General features: G+C 51.1%; 2 protein-coding genes across 3 annotated transcripts in view; both read left to right on the top strand.

The window, feature by feature from the left end:
• The window catches only part of FKRP (fukutin related protein), a 215,480-nt gene that overhangs the window by 106,169 nt on the left and 95,864 nt on the right, over positions 1-13,447 (top strand). Inside the window, exon 3 of one of the 2 annotated variants that reach the window (XR_014528954.1) lies at positions 9,217-9,316. The exons of the other annotated variant lie outside the window; for it this stretch is intronic. The gene's annotated coding sequence lies outside the window, so the exon portion shown is untranslated. Of the gene's footprint in view, positions 1-9,216; positions 9,317-13,447 lie in introns of those variants that run through there. 2 annotated transcript variants of the gene reach the window in all.
• Positions 12,221-13,447, top strand: part of ARHGAP35 (Rho GTPase activating protein 35) — a 90,886-nt gene continuing 89,659 nt past the window's right edge. The window contains exon 1 of the mRNA XM_083515718.1: positions 12,221-12,679. The gene's annotated coding sequence lies outside the window, so the exon portion shown is untranslated. The remainder of the gene's footprint in view (positions 12,680-13,447) is intronic.

Below are 13,447 nucleotides of genomic sequence, written 5' to 3'. Positions count from 1 at the left end.
CAGGGCTATGCGCTCGCTTTGCATGCCGGGGGTTGTAGTTCCTCCGACCTGAGCGGTTAATGGGAGTACGGAATGGTCCCCTGAATCAAGAAGGGCAAGGCTGCCTCCAGCAGGGGGAGACCGAGCTACGCGGCGCTCGCGCCAAGCCGGGGACTTGTCGGGAGGAGGGAAGCCCAGCGCTTCGTAGGGCAGGCCCCGCCAAGCCGTTACTTGAGCCCCTGGCTTTGGCAAGGCCTGGTAGGCCCTGTGTCGGGCTGGGGCAAAGGGGGCGCCACAGAAGGGGGCGCCCTCGCCTCAGGGCAGGTTATTGGAAATGGGGGTTGTTGGAAATGGGTGCCCTTCAAGAGGCGCATAAAATAAATTATTGTTGTTTAGTCGTGTCCGACTCTTCGTGACCCCATGGACCAGAGCACGCCAGGCACTCCTGTCTTCCACTGCCTCCTGCAGTTTCGTCAAACTCATGCTGGTAGCTTGGAGAACACTGTCCCACCATCTCGTCCTCTGTCATCCCCTTCTCCATGTGCCCTCCATCTTTCCCAACATCAGGGTCTTTTCCAGGGAGTCTTCTCTTCTCATGAGGTGGCCAAAGTATTGGAGCCTCAGCTTCAGGATCTGTCCTTCCAGTGAGCACTCAGGGCTGCTTTCCTTCAGAATGGATAGGTTTGATCTTCCTGCAGTCCATGGGACTCTCAAGAGTCTCCTCCAGCACCATCATTCAAAAGCATCAATTCTTCGGCGATCAGCCTTCTTTATGGTCCAGCTCTCATTCCATACATCACTACTGGGAAAACCATAGCTTGAACTATACAGACCTTTGTTGGCAAGGTGATTCCTCTGCTTTTTAAGATGCTGTCTAGGTTTGTCATTGCTTTTCTCCCAAGAAGCAGGCGTCTTTTAATTTCGTGACTGCTGTCACCATCTGCAGTGATCATGGAGCCCAAGAAAGTAAAATCTCTCACTGCCTCCATTTCTTCCCCTTCTATTTGCCAGGAAGTGATGGGCCCAGTGGCCATGATCTTCGTTTTTTTGATGTTGAGCTTCAGACCATATTTTGCGCTCTCCTCTTTCTCCCTCATTAAAAGGTTCTTTAATTCCTCCTCACTTTCTGCCATCAAGGTTGTGTCATCTGCATATCTGAGGTTGTAGATATTTCTTCCGGCAATCTTAATTCCGGCTTGGGATTCATCCAGCCCAGCCTTTCGCATGATGAATTCTGCATATAAGTTAAATAAGCAGATAAAATAAATAAAACGCCCCAATTTGCGTGTGAAATATACCTTCTCTCCTCCACTCCACTGTGAAGCAGGGGCAGAAGTTGGACCAGGATCCCATAGCTGTCAAGCGTCCCTTATTTGAAGGGACAGTCCCTTATTCCAGCGCCATGTCCCGCTGCTGTCCCTTATTGATGATGTCCCTTAAATTTCCTGGGTTTCAAAGGAAGCAGCTCCTCTCCCTCCCTCCCTGCCGGCCAGGGAGGAGGGAGGCTCCAACTGTGTTGCTTGGCTGTGTTGCTCACCCAATAAGAAATCTAAGAACGACTGGGGGGTGGAGCTTGCATGCCTTGTATGTGGCTAGTTAATGCAAGCTGAGAAGGTTTTTGAATGCTGGACGCCATTTTGTTACATGTGCTCTGCAAACTTTGCAGTGCAAAGCCAGGCCGGGGAGCCATCTTAAGTTGAGGCTGCATAGGCCTTGTGGTGCATGTGATTCAGATTCTATTCAGTTGAACCTCTGGTTACAAAGTTGGTTGGACAGTGTTCTCGAAGCGACCAGCATGAGTTTGACCAGACTGCAGGAGGACAGGAAGACTGGAGTGCCTGAAACAGGTGAGGCTGCAGGTCCCTTATTTTGGCTGCTTGTCCCTTATTTTCAAGGCTGCTGGTCCCTTATTTTCAAATCTGTAAGTTGACAGCTATGGGATCCAGGGTAGAGCTCTTGGTCGTTTATAGGGGTTTCTGATTCCCAAATGTTGAACAATGGAGACAACGACTGGGTCTTCTCCCCATTCCTTCTGAGTTAGGCCGCAGAAACAAAGGAAGCTTATTCATTTATTTTATTTATTTAAAGCATTTTTATCCAGGTCTTCAGCCACTAAGGCTCCCAGATGTCAGGCTTGCAAAAGAATTGGGAGGACGGAGGGAAAAGATCGTCCAGGGACTATTATTCCTCAGTTACAGAGTTTTCAAAACGACCAGTTGGAATGGAAAGATTTATCTTTTTAAAAATGGAATGGGGAAAATTTATAGACTATTTGAAGACACATTGTAAACAAAACTAAAAACATCAGTGGGACTGATATACACACGTGCTGAAGGAGACAATTAAGGGGAAGATAAGGAGAAATTTGTGAATACAGTGGGACCTCGGGTTACATACACTTCAGCTTACAGACTCCGCTAACCCAGAAACAGTACCTCAGGTGAAGAACTTTGCTTCAGGATGAGAACAGAAATCGTGCTCCAGTGGCGCAGCAGCAGTGGGAGGCCCCATTAGCTAAAGTGGTGCTTCAGGTTAAGAACAGTTTCAGGTTACAGGTTTCAGGTTACGAACGGACCTTCGGAATGAGTACTTAACCCAGGTACCACTGTATATTTGAATTGGATACGCAGCAATAAAAAGATATGAAATAAATAACTGCAGAAAGGAGGGGAGGGAAGTTGAGAGGTAGGTAAATGAAGATGTGTAAAGATTCGGTTTTTCTTGTTTAAGGTAAAGCTAAAGGGACCCCTGACCATTCGTGGCCGACTCTGGGGTTACGGCGCTCATCTCGCTTTATTGGCCGACGGAGCCGGTGTACAGCTTCCGGGTCATGTGGCCAGCATGACTGAGCCGCTTCTGGTGAACCAGAGCAGAGCACGGAAACGCCGTTTACCTTCCCGCCAGAGCGGTACCTATTTATCTTCTTGAACTTTGAAGTGCTTTCGAACTGCTAGGTTGGCAGGAGCAGGGACCGAGCAACGGGAGCTCACCCCGTCGGGATTCGAACTGCCAACCTTCTGATCAGCAAGTCCTAGGCTCAGTGGTTTAACCCACAGCACCACCCACGTCCCTGATAGATGAGAGAGAAGACTGCTAAAGCTGGCCTTTGAGCAGAAAAGATGGAGGGGCCCTGCAGATCCATCTGTCTTTGCAGCCTGATGGACAGCTTAGGTGGAAAACCAGGAGTGGATTTTTTGTGTCACAGGACCGTGAGTGTAATTCTGATCCTGGAAGACAAATTCCTGACCTTAACAGGTGCACAGACAGTGGCACCCTGTTGCCCATGTACTTTTAAGTATGTTTGAGCCACAGTTTGGGCTTCGGTTGGTGCATCTCAGAAGTTATATTAAAAGGGGGGGAGACCCCAAGGTAGATCTCTTAAGCCTGATGTCTGCGCTCCCCTACCATGAAGCCCACGAAGTTTGAAATGAGCAAGAGAGGAGAAGGAAGTCCCCGGGGACTGTGTGATGTAAAGGCAGTGACTTTGATTCCCAGCCTGTCACCCTGAAGCTAGGAAGTCTGGGTGTTGGCTCCTGCAATGAGTCAAACGCTGCTAATTGCTAGCTCTATTTATGTATCGTGTCCTGGCATGGGGCTGGCATTCAGAGCAGAGGTGTCTAGGATAAACGTCTGCTCCCCAGCGTGGGCTGACAGCTGCCTCCCCCCCCCTTGCTCTGGTGGAGCATTTCCAGAGGAGCAGAAAGCCAGAAGCGATTCGTAGGTCTGCCTCGCTTAGCAAGAAAAAAAATGTATGGCTTATGATACAGATATGATTTTTTTCCTTTTCTTTTCTGGTGGTGGGGAGCAGCATCAAAATATAGCACCATTTCAAAACTTGGGTACCAATTGGTCCTGGGACTTTCTCACCTCTAGTTCTCGTCAGCTACGTGTTTTGGAGAGGCTGTCATTCTCTGGACAAACACATCCTTTGCTTGCACAATGTCCCAACCGCAGTCTCTGGCATCTCCAGTTGAAAGAATCTCAGGCAGCAGATGATATAAAAGATCTGAGTATAGGACCCCAGAAAACCTGCTGCCTTCCTGGGCTAGATGGGAGGAGGAGCCTCTGACCTATGTTTAAAGCAGATCGAACACAATTTTAAAACACCAGGCTTTCCCCAGAGCATGCTGGGAATTGTAGTTTGTTGGGGTGCTGGGGACTGTAGCTTATGTGAAGAGTAAACTACGGTTCCCAGGATTCTTTGGCATAAGACCTGTGCTTTCATTGCTCAGTATCCAAAATGCTTTATGAAATATACTCGGAGTCAAGAGTGGATTTCATGCTCTTTATTCAGCTCATAGTAGTGCAGAGGAATGGAAGTTGCCCCGAAATGTCTGCTTTATATACATTATTTACACAATGGGCCCCACGTGATTGGCTAATTCTGGGATTCTCCTGTAGGCCAATCAGGTTGCGGATTCACTTCCACCTGGAGTTGGATTGGGTGGCTCCTGCGGACCAATCAGACTGCTGCATTCTGGATCCTATTGTTCTAGGACCAATCAGGCTGCTGCAATTTGGATCCTATTCAACTCAGTACAGAACATTTTACAATCCCATCTCATGTTGGAAAAGTGACCCATTACTTTGGTGGTCCCGGAGAACCGAAGGACTCCTCGCTCTACTCCCAAGGACCTCCGTGGGAGCAAAACCTCCCAGGCCAGCAGCAGCAGCAGCAGCAGCAGAAGAAGAAGAAGAAGAAGAAGAAGAAGAGTTTGGGTTTGATATCCCGCTTTATCACTACCCGAAGGAGTCTCAAAGCGGCTAACATTCTCCTTTCCCTTCCTCCCCCACAACAAACACTCTGTGAGGTGAGTGGGGCTGAGAGACTTCAGAGAAGTGTGACTGGCCCAAGGTCACCCAGCAGCTGCATGTGGAGGAGCGGAGACGCGAACCCGGTTCCCCAGATTACGAGACTACCGCTCTTAACCACTACACCACACTGGGAAGGAGTCCTAGATGCGCCTTAACTTGATGTTGTATGGAGTTTGCATGGAGCGTTTTGGGGCACCCCCTAGAACTAACCCAGACCTCCACCCCTTGTGCTATGCCTCTCTCTTGCTCTCAGACTTCCCTAGATCAATGGGGAAGCAGGATTTGTGCCCTCTCCTCTTTCCCAGTGGAAGCCTCTTCTCAGTTTGTAAGACTGCAGGGCTCCATCAGGCAAAATCCTTGGGGAGAGTCTGCAGCCATTGCCTGGACCCCCTGCCCCCATATAAGAAGCTGTTGTGCTTGTCTGGGTGCTTGTCTCGATGGGAACCTTCAACCCTCCAGATGTTTCTGGACTACAGGGGGAAAAAAGGAACCTCCCCTCTTGTTTCCTCATTGGCTGCTTGCTTATTTCCTTCTGAAACATGTCTGGGCAAAGTTCTGGTCTAGGAAGGAGCAGAGTTCAAATCTCAGTGTCCACGATGAGCCTGGATGAGAAATATTGACACAAGCCTTTGCAGCAGTAAAGGTCACCGCAAAATAAACGGCTTTAGTTGAAAAGTAACAAATATTATAAGGGCCGTTTGCTTCCCCTGTGACTCTCACCGGCTCCTCCCCACCTCCACCTTTGCAAAGATCTGCTCTGAGATGGTCACACAGCTGGACCCACCTTTCTTCCTAATCTAAGACCAGATGCGGAGATATAGGGCATTTAAAGGTCATTTGACACACATTTGAAGCACCTGGCTCCCTGCCCGAAATTCCTGCAAACTACAGTCTAAGGGTGCGGGGACTTGTAGCTCTGTGCAAGGGAAACTGCAGTTTTCAGGACTCTTTGGGTGAAGTAAGTAAAGGTAAACGGACCCCTGACCATTAGGTCCAGTAGTGGCTGACTCTGGGCTTGCGGCGCTCATCTCACTTTACTGGCCGAGGGTGCTGGCGTACAGCTTCTGGGTCATGTGGCCTGCATGACTAAGCCGCTTCTGGTGAACCAGATCAGCGCATGGAAATGCTGTTTACCTTCCCACCGGAGCGGTACCTATTTATCTACTTGCACTTTGACGTGCTTTCGAACTGCTAGGTTGGCAGGAGCAGGGACCGAGCAACGGGAGCTTACCCCGTTGCGGGGATTCGAACCACCGACCTTCTGATCGGCAAGCCCTAGGCTCTGTGGTTTAACCTACAGCACCACCCGCATCCCTTTTGGGTGAAGTAATGTGTTTTAAATGCAGTGTGGATCTGAATTTAGGCACCCAGCGCCTTTTCTCCAAGGGATGAAGGAAGAAAATTTGCCTCCTTCCTGCCTCCCACCCGGTAATGTGGGCAAATATTTAGGCACCCAGGACCAAAAACTCCTGTGAGTTGCTGCTGCCATCTGGTGCCCCCTTCCAAAGGCCTTTCCTCATGCAGGAGGGGCTTCGGTGTATGGGAGGGACTTGGGGCAGCATAAACAACAGCTGAGGAATTCTAAGCACAAGGCTTGTTTGCCCTCCTTGTTAATTATTATTACGGTTACATTCCATGCTGTTGCCACCTGTTTATAGAGCACTGGTGCTTGGCACTGTACAAAACGAGGCAGTTGATCTTTGTATGACAGAATAAGGAGGCCTGCCAAAGGTCCCATCTAGTTTATTACATTGCTCTCACCAGCGATGGGCGTCTGCAGGAAGGATGGAGATCAAGGTGTGACACAAGCCACACTGCCCCCCCCTTGGCTTGGTGACCTGTTCCAAGGATCTGAATATAGGAATTGACCTTCTTTCAAGTCAAAGCATTGGTCCATGATTGGCAGCAGCTCTCCGGGTGTTTTGAGCGCTCCTACTTGGGCATACTGATTTTATTTTATACTGATTTTATTTATTTGTTACATTGCTCAAGACCGCAATACCTCAAGGACCGCCTCTTTCCATATGAACCTACCCAGACCCTGATATCATCTTCTGAGGTCCTTTTTGGTGGCAACACGAGAACGGGGCCTTCTCTGCAGTGGCTCCCCGTTTGTTGAATGTTCTCCCCGGGGAAGTTCGCCTGGAGCCTTCATTATACACCTTTAGGCACCAGGCAAAAACGTTCCTTTTTAACCAAGGCCTTTGGTTGATTTGACATCTTATGCCATTTTAAAATGGGGGGGGTTGTGGAGGGGGGTTGTTTTCATGTTGATTATATATTTTGTGATCAATGATTCTTCAACATTAACTTCATTGGGCTGGTCTTGTTGTGCGGATGCCTGATAATTGTCTTCCAAAGCAACTACTCTATTCCGAACTTAAAAATGGAAAGCGTAATGCTGGTGGTCAACAAAAGAGGTTTAAAGACTGTCTCAAGGCAAATCTAAAAAAATGTAAAAACACTGACAACTGGGAAACACAGACAACTGGGAAACACTGGCCTGCGAGCGCTCCAGTTGGAGAACAGCCTTTACCAAAGGTGTCGTGGGCTTTGAAGACACTCGAACTCAGGGCGAAAGGGAGAAACGTGATAAGAGGAAGGCACGCTTGGCAAATCCACACCGTGATCAACTCCCGCCCGGAAACCAATGTCCCCACTGTGGGAGGACGTTTGGATCCAGAATTGGCCTCCACAGTCACTTACGGACTCCTTGTTAAAACCATGTTTATGGAAGACAATCTTACTCGGCTAAAAGGGATCGCCAAAGAAGAAGATATATTTTGTGGTTTTATATTTTGATTTTGTTCTGTGAACTGCCCTGAGACCTCTGGGTATAGGGCGGTATATAAATTAAATAAATAAATAATATTAAATAAATTTCCATACCACCTTTATCTACCAAGGAGCTCATGGTGCGCTGTACATGGTTCTCCTCCTCCCCGTTTCATCATCGCAACAACCCGGTGAGGTAGGCTAGGCTAAGAGACGGTGACTGGCCCAAGGCCACCCAGTGAGCTTCATGGCAGAGCAGGTTCTGGTCTAGCACTCTAACCATTGCACCACACTGTCTCTCCAGGGTTTGAACCCGGGACCACGTAGAATATGCACTCTGCTACCGTGGAAGGACTCCACATAGCCTCTGCTCCTCCGTTAATTTATCCACTTAATTAATTTATCGTATAATCTGCCTTGCTGGATCAGATCAGGGGTCCATCAAATTCAGCAGCCTTTTCTTACAGGAGCCAGACAGATGCAACCAGGAAGTCTATAAGTCGGGTAGACTGCCTCTGAACTTGGAGGCTTAATAATAATAATTTATTATTTGTACCCCGCCCATCTGGCTGGGTTTCCCCAGCCACTCCGGGCGGCTTCCACAGAGAGCAAAAATACACTAAAATGTCACACATTAAAAACTTCCCTGAACAGGGCTGCCTTCAGATGTCTTCTGAATGTCAGGTAGTTGTTTATCTCTTTGACATCTGATGGGAGGGTGTTCCACAGGGCGGGCGCCACTACCAAGAAGGCCCTCTGCCTGGTTCCCTGTAGCTTTGCTTCTTGCAATGAGGGAACCATCAGAAGGCCCTCGGCGCTGGACCTCAGCGTCCGGGCAGAACGATGGGGGTGGAGACACTCCTTCAGGTCTACTGGGCTGAGGCCATCATGACAAACAGCCATTAATAGAACTCCGCATTAATTTGTTGTAAAGCCATTTACGTCAGTGGTCACCAGGTCACGTTATACTCTGATTTGGAATTCCCTTATTTTTAAGAAGGCCATTGGAAAACCTTTGCTACCCATTAAGCCCCAGAAGGTCTTTAAGTGAGCTGACATTAGCTTCTGGTCTGTGTGATGTGATCATTTTCTGGGGCAGGCTCTGTACAGGGCAAAGCGACTCTGCATTATGCAATTAGCATGCGGGTTATCTATATTAAGAAGCCACATCAATAGTTATGATACATTTACTGCGCTCGTTGTGGCAGAAAGGATTTTAGCCCCAGCTGTCTCGCCAGAACGCTAAAAGCTGTGGAGGCTGTGTCATGGATGGGTGAGGTTCTGCCAGATTTCTAACCAATGCCAGTTTTTAAGTGCAGACAAAGGGATCTTGGTACACTGCGCAGCTGAGAGTTTGTTTTTAAATAAGAGTTCTTTCGGAAATTTTGATACCTTGATGTTTTTATCAAGTCACAAAAATTGTGAATGATTAAGTGGGCGGATCAGTTTCCAGAAGCACAGAATTTAAATCTCCAGGAAATTCAGTTTTGGAGCATGAGGCTTTTAATCTCAGGATCGTGACTTTTTGCTCCACGCTGGGCAAAAGATTCCCGCAGATTCCCGCATGCCGAGGGGGTTGGACGAGAAGACCCTCGTGGTCCCTTCCAAGTCTACAATTCTGTGAAAATAAATACAGTGGTACCTCAGGTTACAGACACTTCAGGTTACAGACTCTGTTAACCCAGAAATAGTGCTTCAGGTTAAGAACTTTGCTTCAGGATGAGAACAGAAATCGTGCTCCGGCAGCAGCAGGAGGCCCCATTAGCTAAAGTGGTACCTCAGGTTAAGAAGTTTCAGGTTAAGTACGGACCTCCGGAACGAATTAAGTACTTAACCCGAGGTACCACTGTATTTAACACCCTGATCATATGCACGTTGGTTTGTCAGTCGCACAGTTCAGTGAAGGTTACTCTCAAGTAATGTGCATAGGACTGTGCTAACAGTGCTTATGTGTGTCTTCTTAGACGTAAATCCAAACAAATTCTGTTGGGCTTACTTCTTAGTAGGCGGGCATAGGGATTGCAGCCTAAGTCTAAATGCACTTACTGGGGTGGGTGGGTGAAGCCCCAGTGAACACAGTGGGATTTGCTTCTGAGTAAACAGAAGATGTTGGTGGTGCTGTGGTCTAAACCACAGAGCCTAGGGCTTGCCGATCAGAAGGTTGGCAGTTCGAATCCCCGCGACGGAGTGAGCTCCCGTTGCTCGGTCCCTGCTCCTGCCAACCTAGCAGTTCGAAAGCACGCCAGTGCAAGTAGATAAATAGGTACTGCTCTGGTGGAAAGGTAAACGGCATTTCTGTGCGCTGCTCTGGTTTGCCAGAAGTGGCTTAGTCCTGCTGGCCACGTGACCCGGAAGCTGTACGCCGGCTCCCTTGGCCAGTAAAGCGAGATGAGCGCTGCAACCCGAGTCGTCCACAACTGGACCTAACGGTCAGGGGTCCCTTTACCTTTTAAACAGGCATGGGGTTGCATCATAAGACTCCAGTTGGGGAGGGGGAAACTGTTCTTCAAAAATGGAAAAGGCAGTAATAATGGCAATTCCCTCCCCAACTGATTATTACATTTATATCCCACTTTTTCCTCCTGAGATGCAGAACATATGCCTTGCATGCTGAAGGTGCCATCATTTCCAGTTAAAACGGGAGGGTGGGAATGTTGCCTGGGACCCCGGAGAGCTTTTGCCCATCATGATATTGGGTATGATGGCTTGATAGGAAGCTCACAGGCTTCCCTTGCAGGCATCCAGTTGGCCTCAGCGAGGTTGCTCAACCAGACGGGCTGCTGGTTAGATCCAGCAGTCAGGCTCTTCATGTGTATAGTTTAGGAAGTTAGGCCAAAAGATACAGTACCTGGGATTCTATTCCAACCCTGCACAAATCACGTATGAGCATGTAATCAATGTAATAATCCAGGCATGTCCAACAGGTACATCATGGTGCTCCTGGTAGATCTCTTGTCCCTCAGCGATCTCCTTACAAAAAAGCCCCCCCCCCGCCAACTTTGCCTTTCCTAAAAAAGCTCCACAACTTTGGCTTCCTATAAAAAAAGCCCCACAGCTTTGGGTAGATCACTGCCAGGTTTTTTTTATATACAGGTAGGTAGCCGTCCATAGTTTTAGTTACAGGTAAGAAGCGTGCATGCACACAAAAGCTCATACCAATAACAAACTTAGTTGGTCTCTAAGGTGCTATTGGAAGGAATTTTTTTATTTAGAATTATAGAATCATAGAGTTGGACGAGACCACAAGGGCCATCGAGTCCAACCCCCTGCCAAGCAGGAAACACCATCAGAGCACTCCTGACATATGGTTGTCAAGCCTCTGCTTAAAGACCTCCAAAGTAGGAGACTCCAACACACTCCTTGGCAGCAAATTCCACTGTCAAACAGCTCTTACTGTCAGGAAGTTCTTCCTAATGTTTAGGTGGAATCTTCTTTCTTGTAGTTTGGATCCATTGCTCCGTGTCCGCTTCTCTGGAGCAGCAGAAAACAACCTTTCTCCCTCCTCTATGTGACATCCTTTTATATATTTGAACATGGCTATCATATCACCCCTTAACCTCCTCTTCTCCAGGCTGGGATGCTTCTGTGTCACAGATAACTTTTGCCACTATCGTTCTTTCCAGACCTGGTGCCCTCCAACTGCTTTGGACTCCAACTCCCATCAGCCCAAGCCAGAAGTGACCAGGGGAAGTTGCTTTGGCCTAGAGCAGGACCGGCTGCCTCCCCTCGCTATGTCATCTGCCCCCCCCCGCCACAGCTGCTGACCCTCTGATCTAGAACACAGCGGATGCTTCTGTTTTATTGCTGCTGGTTGTTGTTGCTCATGTATCACATCCTTAAGGAAGGGGGGGCGAGCGGCACGAGCCCCTGACTTCCGGATCCTTGCATTTGGTTTGCAAACCGCCCGCAGCAGCTGCTGCACTTTCGGCAGCCCTTGAATATCCGAGGCGCACCCTGCGCCAGGATTCGCGCTGCTGCGAGGGATCGCCCGCATCTGCCTGGGCGACCACGTTTGGCAGGGAGGGCGCGGGCGCGCGCCGGCGGGGTTCAAACGCACGCCAACGCAGAGACCCCGCGATCCTAGGGACGCCTCCCCAAGAGGCATCGCCGCGCCTGGCAGTGCCGGGCACCCGCTGCAAGCGTCGCGCTCCTTCCCTTCGCCCCGTGCCAGAGGGCTGCGCTGCATTTTCCGCCAGGGGCGTGCGCGGGTGGGGTGGGTTCCTTTGCAACCCCGCCTCTCTCCCCCCCCCCCCCCGATCTTGGCTACAAGCTCGGGCTCGCGTGCCAGCCTCTTGCAGCAAGCGCTTCTCCCCGTTAGCCGCCCCGCCTCTCCTCCTCCTCTTCTTCCCATGCATGCATGCAAAAATAAAAAAAGAAAAAGCCTTAGCCGGTGGAACGCCCCTGCGCGCGCAAAAGCCCCCCCCCGCGGGGAGGAGGAGGAGGTGACCCGCGCGCGCGCGCGCCTCTGCAAAGTCCTGTGTATCGCTTCTGTGCATGCAAACCTGCCTCGCATGCCTGCATGCGCGCGCGCACTCTCCGTCTCTCTCTATCTGAATAGAGGTTCCGGAGCCCCGCCCACTTCTCCCCCCTCGCGCCGCAGCCTGCCCCGCCCACTTCTCTCCCCTCCGCCGGCGCGCGCACGCACGCCGCCAGCCGCAACAGCAGCTTCTCCTCCTCCTCCTCCTGTCTCTCCCCCCCTCCCGCCCCGCTTGCTCGCTGGGCTCGGCGCGCGCACGCGCAACACACACACACAGGCGGTCTCGCGCCCTGTCTCTCTCTCGGTCGATGGTGCCACTGCCGCCGCCGCCGCCGCCGCTACTGCTCCTTGTGAGGGGGAAAAGAAGCCGCCTCAGCCGCCGCCATTACAAGGCCGCTTTTCTTCCCTCGCTTCACCCCACCCACCGATACCCTCCTCCTCCTCCTCCTCCTCTCACCGCGCCGGGGGAAGGAAAGGAAGGGAGGAAGGAAGGAAAGGAGAGGGAGAGAGGAAGGAAGGAGGGGAACATGGCGCCGCCTCCTTCTCCTCCCGCTGCCGCCTCGGGTCCTTCTCCGCCCCGCCCCGAGAGCCCGGCCAGGACCCGCTGCTGCTGCTGCCGCCGCCGCCGAGCTGGTAGGTGCCTCCGCCGGGAGCCTCCCCGCCCAGACCCCGCTCGCCTGCCTCGCCTTCCCCGCCGCCCTCCGCACCCCGCCCCGGTCCCCACTGAGGGGAACGAACAATGAGGCGGCGGCGGCGGAGGCGCCCCTCCCCCGATCCTGCCTCATCCCGAGGGGGCAGGGGCGAAACCCCCCCACGCCCCCCACCGCCGCAGTTTACCTCAGGCGTGGAATGGGGGGAAAGGGGGAGGGGAGAAAGAGCCTCCCCTCCTTTCTCTCTCTCCTCCCCCCCTTTTCTTTCGGAAATGGAGGAATCCCCTCCCTCCCCACTGCACAAGCACACATTGCGCGGGGAGGGGTGCGGTGCGAAGAAAAGACCCTTGCCTGCGAGGAGGTTGGGGGGGGGAGAGAGAATGAGAGACGCCCCTTCCTCCTCCTGCTCCGTCCCCCACCAATACATGTCTCCCACCCCCGTTGAGGTAGCGGAATTTCGGGGAGGGTCGGGGGTGTGTGTGAGTGGGAAGCCAAAAGGCAAAAAAAAAAGATCTTTTTTTTTCCTTAGGTATGTGGCGGAGGAATAATACAAGAGTCATCATCTATCTCCCCCCCCATTCCCCCCCTGTTTCTCAGCCATTTAGTTTGGGGTTGGCAAACTTGACATGGATAAAGAGGATCTGCCCCTACCTGCGTATTTGCAGGGGGAAAGATGCTTCCCTGCATCCCTGGCTGGGGGGGGGTGATGATGATGGGGGTCCCTTCCATAAACTGCTCCAGTGTTCAGAGG

Source organism: Podarcis liolepis, assembly GCF_965112155.1.
Source record: "Podarcis liolepis genome assembly, chromosome: 7".
Lineage (NCBI taxonomy): Eukaryota > Metazoa > Chordata > Lepidosauria > Squamata > Lacertidae > Podarcis > Podarcis liolepis.
This window is presented reverse-complemented; position numbering and strand designations above follow the sequence as displayed.